The following is a 10,000-nucleotide window of genomic DNA, read 5'->3' as shown; positions in this document are numbered from 1 at the left end:
GAGCGATTGTCATGCTGTACCGAGTAAACACGCTGTCGAAAACTGCCAATAACGCCTCCAGCGCCGTCGAGTTGCAAGTAAACACCAGGATATCTTCCCCGTACAGAATGATGCTCTCGCCTGTGGATTCGGACAGTGGCGCGTGTGCGCGCTGCGCGCGATCACTGGATTCGTTGTTGATCCTGTGCTCCACCTCTATCTCAGATCTCGGCATTCCCAGATTACAATCTTGATGCGGAATGACAACAGGCAGTTGAATGAGAGGGGTGATTCCTGCGCGCCTTATTTCACGCCGGACTGGATCTTCAAGCTGTCCTTCTCCGGGTTCGAGTCAGCGATGAAACCAAACGTGCCATCGTACTTCAAAAAGAATGGTCAAGTAGAGTTGTGCTGACTTCTTCTTCCTCTTCTTCTTGATCAAAAACAGTTGTGTTGCAGTTGTGTCGTACTGGTTTAAAGAGGTCATCAAAACTATCCGGAACTGATGATTACCGCTAGTAAAATGATAATTTTAAGTAAATTTATTTTATTTATTTAATTTTAAATAGAGGAGATGTAAGTCCCCGAAATTCAGAGAAGGTGATAATACGGATCACTTTCTTTTGTAATATGACTACCGGAATGTTTAACAACTATTCACCGAAGTGGAGGTCTTAGCAAGTTTACCGAGGTGAATGTTTGAGTGTAAAGAACAATATCTCACCAGTGAAGCGCAGTGAACAAGTGAGATGCTGCTATTGCCACGAGAACACAAAATTAATATCTTCCAGGTAACGAGTAACTTTCTTTTCCCCTTTCTTAATTGTTTTTTTTTTTCCTTTTAGCTGCAGGACACAGAACACATCACGTAGACACAAGGAAATAAATATTAATCATGCTTTGACAATTTATGAAATAACTCAGTTCTTAGCTGGAAATGAGAGGTCGATGCCTTTTTTATAGCTTGAATGAAATGTATGCATGTAGTGTTAAAGTGTGCAAATTAAATACTGATTGGTTGCATCATTTTTCGCTGTTCTTGATTATTTATCTTCAAAAAGTGTGAAACATTGTTTATAAGCGAAAACAGTCCCATGACTCCAATTAGTTTTAGAAGAGAGATTAAGAGGGTTTAGAACAACGACTTCCACAAGAACGAAGACTCCCCAAAACCGACAAGTTTTTTTGTAACAGTTATTTATTTGTTTGAGCAGGTTGAAGTTTTAGCAGCTATTCACATAATATGGACCTTCTATACCCACACACTCACAAAGGACAGCTACAACACCGGAAACGTCATCCCCTACCGTTCTCGAATATTGTGACTGTGGGTTCGCGTCCCGCGGGAAACTTATATAGAGTGTTTTCACTCACGTGATCAGTATACCCTTTTAAACACCGAAATAAAGAAAAAAGTTTGCATGATAATAGAGGATTAGTTGGGTAAACCAACATGGCCGCCGTTCCACCACGTGAAAACACTCTACATGGACATGGAAGATATTTGTGCGACGTGGCCAAGGGTTTATAGCTTGTCATTCGAGAAGGCTTAAAGGCCTAACCATTTGCGGGTGTAATTACAAAGGCAGCACTTTCTCCTTAGTTATTATAAGACCCTGAGTTTAATAAATAAAAACTGAACTACGGACATCAGATTTCCAGCATTGGCTCATTGGTTCGCCGGACACAGGCTTTCAGTTCATATACCTGCTGTACCAAATATGGTCAAGGAACGCGCTAGCAATGAAGCCATTTTTGCAGCTCTGGGAAAAAATAAAAGGCCGACAGAAACGAAATAAAACGAGATGCTTCTGTGAAGCATACACTGGGTTGCCTGTGGTACGTGCTACAGAAAATCAGAAGGCACTGAATTGTGTGGTATTGAAATACAGCATTCCAGTCTCTGAAGAACAACAAATAAAGGAGAAGCGAGAAACATTGGCTTCTGGGCTGACATGTTGATAATTTTCAAGTTCCCTCACAACTTCTGTTTACCGCAAGTGTGCCCTCTGAGCATCTGACAGCTTTCTAATACTAAAGTTCACTGAAGTTAAGCCCTGCCGGGCGGGGTTAGTGTTTGGATGGGAGACCAAGACAACATTCCCCTCTTAAAACAGAAGCATCGGACCGAAAATACTATTAACTCTAACAAATGCGAACTCAGCAAGGTACAGATCTTGTTAGCTTGCTTTATGCAAAACAAATATTGATGAAAAAGCAAATAACTATTGATACACAGTTTTCAGAAAGAGCAGAAGGAAGTTTCCCGAACGGTCGATCGAGAATAAAATATTTACGACATCAAAACAACATTAATTTTGAACCGTGAATATAGAATATAAAAAGTTACGATCAGCGACAAACATTTTGGGAGATTTTTGCTATGTTCAAGTAAATTGCAAAATCGAAAGTGACATGGCCGGAATTCAGCGGGCGCCGTGATTAAGTTACCGCGGCATATTTACTCGCCAAACAGTGAAGCATCTGTGTCAAATGATGGCAAGATACCGGGTTTTTGTAAGTTTCTTTTTCAGTCAAGTGTTATAATGTTTGACAATGAAATGAGCGAAGTCAAAACAAAGATCACAATCGCCCAACTCTTATTTATGCAAAGTCAAAATTTACTCTCCAAGACGCGTACGACGTTATTTATCACCAGGTAATTCCATCATTTTGGAAATAGCAGCTACTTTATTATTCATCTGCGTCACAAGTTTTCACTGATTTTGGGGCTCATTTTGTTGAAACTCAAGCACGCTTCCAACAGGCCTGTGAACCCTTCCTGCTTACAGAGCAATACTGAAAAACTTCTCCCATATCACATTTCAACCTTAAGCTCGAAAATTCAATACACAACATGATATTATAATTCACAAAGGCAGAAAATACCACAGAATCCTTTTCCAGCGAAAAAATTATTGAAACTAACAACATATTTGCTCTTAGAGACGAAAACCTCTTCCTATTTCATTGCGTGCGTGAAGACAAGAAACTCAATCGCGTCAAATTACCATGTACTTCAGGTAAATAGAGCTCACTTTGATTTCGTCTCGACGGGCGATAGATTGTTGTCGAAGTCCAGTACTCGTCGCTTTTGAGCTTCCTGCCTAGTTTATCCAACTGACTTTCCATTATTGAGCTCCATAAGGGTATATTTTGTTTAAGGATCCACTAAAACGCCATTCGCGTTACATGACTTTCGACGCCATTGCAGGCTAAGTTAATGATTCTACTGTGTCCACCAGAGAAATCTACGCAGTTCCACTACCCTCTCGATCCTAAAAACATACGCGTAGAAGGCTCTATGCACAAAGACACCACTTACCAGGGGAGTGACAGGCGAGACTTTTACCGACACGGAAAAAAAAAAAAAAACTAAAAAAAAGAAAAACGAGATGCTTGTGAAGCATACACTGGGTTGCCTGTGGTACGTGCTACAGAAAATCAGAAGGCACTGAATTGTGTGGTATTGAAATACAGCATTCCAGTCTCCGAAGAACAACAAATAAATGAGAAGCGAGAAACATTGGCTTCTGGGCTGACATGTTGATAATTTTCAAGTTCCCCCACAACTTCTGTCTACCACAAGTGTGCCCTCTGAGCATCTGACAGCTTTCTAATACTAAAGTTCAGTGAAGTTAAGCCCTGCCGGGCGGGGTTAGTGTTTGGATGGGAGACCAAGACAACATTCCCCTCATAAAACAGAAGCATCGGACCGAAAATACTATTAACTCTAACAAATGCGAACTCAGCAAGGTACAGATCTTGTTAGCTTGCTTTATGCAAAACAAATATTGATGAAAAAGCAAATAACTATTGATACACAGTTTTCAGAAAGAGCAGAAGGAAGTTTCCCGAACGGTCGATCGAGAATAAAATATTTACGACATCAAAACAACATTAATTTTGAACCGTGAATATAGAATATAAAAAGTTACGATCAGCGACAAACATTTTGGGAGATTTTTGCTACGTTCAAGTAAATTGCAAAATCGAAAGTGACATGGCCGGAATTCAGCGGGCGCCGTGATTAAGTTACCGCGGCATATTTACTCGCCAAACAGTGAAGCATCTGTGTCAAATGATGGCAAGATACCGGGTTTTTGTAAGTTTCTTTTTCAGTCAAGTGTTATAAAGTCTGACAATGAAATGAGCGAAGTCAAAACAAAGATCACAATCGCCCAACTCTTATTTATGCAAAGTCAAAATTTACTCTCCAAGACGCGTACGACGTTATTTATCACCAGGTAATTCCATCATTTTGGAAATAGCAGCTACTTTATTATTCATCTGCGTCACAAGTTTTCACTGATTTTGGGGCTCATTTTGTTGAAACTCAAGCACGCTTCCAACAGGCCTGTAAACCCTTCCTTCTTACAGAGCAATACTAAAAAACTTCTCCCATATCACATTTGAACCTTAAGCTCGAAAATTCAATACACAACATGATATTATAATTCACAAAGGCAGAAAATACCACAGAATCCTTTTCCAGCGAAAAAATTATTGAAACTAACAACATATTTGCTCTTAGAGACGAAAACCTCTTCCTATTTCATTGCGTGCGTGAAGACAAGAAACTCAATCGCGTCAAATTACCATGTACTTCAGGTAAATAGAGCTCACTTTGATTTCGTCTCGACGGGCGATAGATTGTTGTCGAAGTCCAGTACTCGTCGCTTTTGAGCTTCCTGCCTAGTTTATCCAACTGACTTTCCATTATTGAGCTCCATAAGGGTATATTTTGTTTAAGGATCCACTAAAACGCCATTCGCGTTACATGACTTTCGACGCCATTGCAGGCTAAGTTAATGATTCTACTGTGTCCACCAGAGAAATCTACGCAGTTCCACTACCCTCTCGATCCTAAGAACATACGCATAGAAGGCTCTATGCACAAAGACACCACTTACCAGGGGAGTGACAGGCAAGACTTTTACCGACACGGAAAAAAAAAAAAAAACGAAAAAAAAGAAAAAAAAGAAAACAAACAAACTAAACGAAGACCTCGACTGGTTTGCCATAGGCAACCCAGTAAAAAGAAAACAAACAAACTAAACGAAGACCTCGACTGGTTTGCCATAGGCAACCCAGTAATCAACATAGAAGAGTTGTTGATCCTGGAGTCTTTAAAAATCAATTATTCAACTCGGGCTTGCTGGATATAAAATGATTATAACCAACTTGGCGTTAAGCGCCTCGTTGGTTATCTATCACTTCATATCCAGCGCGCCCTCGTAGAATAATTGTTAAATATAACAGATATTTCTTCACTGTTTGATCAGTCTTTCAGTTCTCTTTTCTTTAAAATAGTTACACGCTGATTAGACCTTTTGTTTCGTCGGCCTTACTTCCTAATGTGTCGATTCTAAGTACATATATATGTTGCAATTAAAATCCGTTCTCAGGTTGAATCCGTTTTAACCTAAGTTAAATTGGTGATCCGCATTTTACCTAGTTGAATTATGCACTCATGCAACCTCTGTAGCTTAAACCCCTTGTAAAAAGGATATTTAAACCTTCCCTCCTCAAGCTCTGTTTTACGCATCTCAACACATCTTCTTAATCTCCGGTATCATCTTATCGGTTTCTGTATTCATACATTTAATAATCCACCCTCAACATTACAACAATTATAACCCAAGTTATTCTCGCATTTTGATTGGTTCTTGTCTATGATCTATTAGAGGACAGCGGCGCGATTGACGTAATCATCAGCTTTTATGGGAATGAAGTTTAATTCTTTATTATATAAAAACAAATAGATTCCATGTTGCCGTGCGTCTGTTTAGTAGTAGATCACAGATGACGTCAAAATGTGGACAAAAAAATGGCACACGAGGCGATAGCCGAGTGTGTCACTGATGTTCTTACCACATTTTGACGTCTTCTGTGATCTATTACTGAACAGACGCACGGTAACATGGAATCTATTTGTTAATCCGACAATAGTTAATGTTTTGTTTGTGATTGGAAAGCAGGTTTCTAGCATAAACTAATACGTAATAACTTTAATATGTAATTTGAGCAAGAAAGCTGCCCAGTCAGCATTGATCGGTCTCTTAGAAACATAAACTACGAACAGAGAGGGCTTCAAAAAAGCAAATAAGCTTTTCCCTCTCCAAATGGTACCAAATAGCCACTTTGCTGTTCTCATCATTATCACATTCATCTTTCCCTTATTCTTAAAACGTGTTGCTCTTTTTTACAAAATGATACAAACGATTCTCTGCCTATAATTTTCCAACTTAATCAATTTAATTCTCCGCAGATCGTAGCTGTCCACCTTAAGTTTAAATTATCGCAAACTAAAAAGGCTTTTTTTGTTTAGTTTCATGACAAAATTGACATTAATATCATTGTTATTAAATTATTCAAGGAGAATATACAGGTAATTCGTAAGAGGTAAAAGGTTTTGATTGCAGCGCCATTTTTCAAAGAGCGTTTTCCTTTACTCTTAACCCTTTAAGCTACAATAGTGCCATTTATAGATTTTACTCTGTCTAACCCCAGACGATTTTACTCGTCAAGGTTAAGAAACTGACCATAAGATGTATCTTAAGTTTATATATTCCGTTATATCATCTACTGTAGCATACGCAACGTGTTTGTTCGACCAGTCACGGGATATCCAGTGATCTAACATTACAAATGAGTCGTTTGCTCCTTCTGATTCTTGATCGCGGTATTTCCTGTGTTCCGTGTGGTTCTTTGGCCCTGGATTTCTGGTTTTGTTCTGCGGATTTTACTCACCATATTTTTCAAGGCCAAGTTCATTTTGCTACTCAGTCCAAGGTAGAGCCACGGGTTGATAGCGCTGTTTGCGTGGGAACACCAGTAGGCTAAAAAGAAAATTTAAAACATTATATTCCCAGATGGTTCAATCCGGAATGCGAAGAGTAGGTTGAAAACCTGCGAAGGGAGGCAACAGGCAGCGAATGTAACAACGATCACAATAAGCATTCGAAGGACTCTTCTCTTGGTTAATTCCTGACGTTGTTGACTTTCAGTAAGATGAAAACCAGGCGTTTGGTGAAACCAAACTTTGTAAGCCACTATTCCATACAGGACGGAAATGATGACCAGCGGAATAAAGTAAATGATGGTGTAGAGATAGAAGTAATAAAACCGACGCAAGGTTTCTCGAAGATACTCTCCAAACACTTCAAAGTTATATTTGCACAATTTGCCATCAACCTGATCATGGAACACACATATGATGGACGCCAAAAGCATTGCCATGAACCATATCAGAGGGGTGATGACTTTGGCCTTTCTGAATCAAAGGATGTGGCGATTCAAAGGTTGGAGAACTGCGTAGTAACGATCAGTTGCCATGATGACCAGACAAAGAATGGATGCCGCAAGATTTATATAACCAAAGTAGGGAAATCCCCTGCAAGTGATTTCTCCAAGCATTCCAGTAATCAGCCACGTACCTCTGTTATAAAATTGAGCAATGGACCAAGTCATAATGAACAACGTCACCAGTAAGTCCGCCACCGCCATGTTCACAAACATGAAGCTGTTAAGTGATCGTACTTCTGGTCTTTTCTACACGATGTAGATGAGAATGATGTTGCCCACCGCAGGTAAAAGAATCGTCATGCCGTACAACACTGTAAACACGACATTTCTGATGTCAGCACCTTCCATTCTCATTCCGGAGTATATCTGTTTGTTTATGGAAACATGGCACATAAATCAGTAATTAAAATCGCTTAGTAAGGGTGCGCTCGATTGACCGTATTCCGGAATAGGAATAGAAGTTGAAAATCCTTCGTTTTTAAGTCGACGACTCACTTTAAAATTGTCAAACATCTGCTAAAATGCTGTTTTAACCATACCTAAACTATCCTTGTTCCTTCAACACGCCAGACGAAAGACTGTTTTATTGGCACCAATGAAATACCTAGTGAGCTTTCGCGCGAAAACATGATATCGTCATACGTGAAGATAGTGAAGATATATAGATAATTCACGGTTGGTAAGTGCGTACGGTTTTTATTCACAAGTTGTGAAGGATCGCGTAAACGAACGAGTGAGTGAAGCGAACGAGTGAGTTTAACGATCCTTCACAACGAGTGAGTAATAAAAATCGTACAAACGAGCCAATTATGAAGTAATTTGTTTATTATATAAGTACAGAAATCATAAAGTTAACGAGGTAAGTGTTAATCGAGAGGCTATCAAAGCACCGATCGTCAACAAAAGTCCAAAACAAATAGCAAAATATTTTTAAAATAAAAGAAATCTTTACTTTCTATACCTCGCTTGAGCACTTTTAAAACTTTTTAAGATCTTCTGAAGTATTTTTGTGGAGAAAACTAAGCAATAAAAGATCGAGAACTTTGAAAACCATACACCAATCGGCCGCCATGTTTACAAATTTTACTGCTGCTGTCTGTGCACAGGCCACCCGCGCCAAAGTTCAACATCATATTAGCCAATCAAAAGGCTGATACGACAATTCTTCACTAGTGAAAATAACGATACAGCCAATCAGAGCGTCGATACGTCGTTTTTCACTGGTGAAAAAAATCGTATGACCAATCAGCTGGCTTCTCTAGAGCAAAGAGACTATTTTTATCTCGATCCTTTTTCGAGTGTAAATCTCGGTACGTATATAATAAATATATGTTATTTGCAAGCTGTGAGGTCCATATAGCGAAAAACTGTGAACGAGGTCTTGAAAATGCTGTCCGAGGCCGCAGGCCGAGGGCAGCTTTTTGAAGACCGAGGTCACCGTTTTTCGCTTTACGAACAGACCCTTAGCTGGTAAATAACTTATTTAATTTTTTCCTCTCTCTCCCTTCCTCTCTGAAATCACTTTTTAAATTGTTGACTCGTATCCTGCTTGATAGCGAATGTAGTATTAAAGCGACTTACAAACAGAACGTTTCAAGGAGAAATATTTGTTCTATTTTCAAACCCTTGTCTAATAAAAAGCAACTTCTGTATGTACAAGGGTTCCGTGTCAAAAAATAGAAATACAAGGGCGAGGAAAAAATTCTCCGAGCGTTACCATGTTCGCGTGCAGAGATAGGAAAATCCTGGAAGCGCGAAGAACCAATCAGATTGCAGGATTCGATACCTTGCTCTCTCGGAAAAAAAATAAAACGTGTTTATCTTCACGCGTGAAAAGATCACTGTTGTTATGGTTACATATGAAAATCGAACCTTTCGATGTCTTTCTTGAAATGATTTAGTATTTCATTGGTGTTTATATAATAAATAGGATATTACGTTCGAAGAAAATTTTCGTATCTCTGTGCGGCCATGTAATATCCTCTAATTAAGTCATCACTCCATGTGTTTTTATTCCGGAATGGGGTCAATCCGCGAACGCACCCTTAAGCCTGATTGCAGACGGGGAACACATGCAGTTGGTTGCCAAACAAGTCTCATGCGGAATTTGTGGGTGGTAATTGTTTGTTGGGCGAAGTTTGAAACCACTGCTTAAACGTTTAAACCAATAACGCTCGACAATTCTTTTTTGCTGTGATCATCAGAGCCCAGTGTTATGATTATTGCGGATCCATTTAGGTAACTTTCCCATGGTTCACACTCACCCTTCTCAGTGTTGCATATTTAGCTTAAATGAAGACAACCGGCTAAAAAAAGTTCAAGAACGAGAAAATAGAGGCTAAAAAATCAAGGGAAATAAGTATAGAGGCAGCGCTGTAAATGTCCTTTTAAAGTTCTAGTTTAGCGTAATATTACCTTTTGTGAAGTAATGTATTGTTTTGAATATGGGGTTCGTGTGCAACTTCAGCTCTTGTATATTCAATCGAGAAACTTCACTGTAGAGCAGCTAAAAAAATGCCCATCTTATCCTAAGATACGGCATTTAGCTGTAGTGAAGCTCTTAACGTTGCGGGATGGGATACGATCAGTTTAGATTATAAATTTCAAATATTTTAACTATTTTATAGAGCAAGTAAAGACTCACTACCCTAGGGGGTGACAACTCTAACAAGGCCAAGGGCCCGCTTCTCAAAAGTCCCGAAAATACTTCTGG

At 39.2% G+C, this 10,000-nt stretch overlaps 1 protein-coding gene and 1 pseudogene across 1 annotated transcript in view; one reads left to right on the top strand and one right to left on the bottom strand.

Moving 5' to 3' along the window:
• The window catches only part of LOC138000519 (lipase member H-A-like), a 21,734-nt gene extending 20,729 nt beyond the window's left edge, over positions 1–1,005 (top strand). Inside the window, exon 8 of the mRNA XM_068846982.1 lies at positions 831–1,005. The gene's annotated coding sequence lies outside the window, so the exon portion shown is untranslated. The remainder of the gene's footprint in view (positions 1–830) is intronic.
• A 5,476-nt stretch (positions 1,006–6,481) lies between these two features.
• Positions 6,482–7,641, bottom strand: LOC138001175 (G-protein coupled receptor 83-like; annotated as a pseudogene).
• Between the last annotated feature and the right edge of the window lie 2,359 nt (positions 7,642–10,000).

This window comes from Montipora foliosa, chromosome 4 (assembly GCF_036669935.1).
Source record: "Montipora foliosa isolate CH-2021 chromosome 4, ASM3666993v2, whole genome shotgun sequence".
Taxonomy (NCBI): Eukaryota; Metazoa; Cnidaria; class Anthozoa; order Scleractinia; family Acroporidae; genus Montipora; species Montipora foliosa.
Note: the sequence above shows the minus strand (reverse complement) of the source record. Positions and strands in the feature narration are given on the sequence as shown.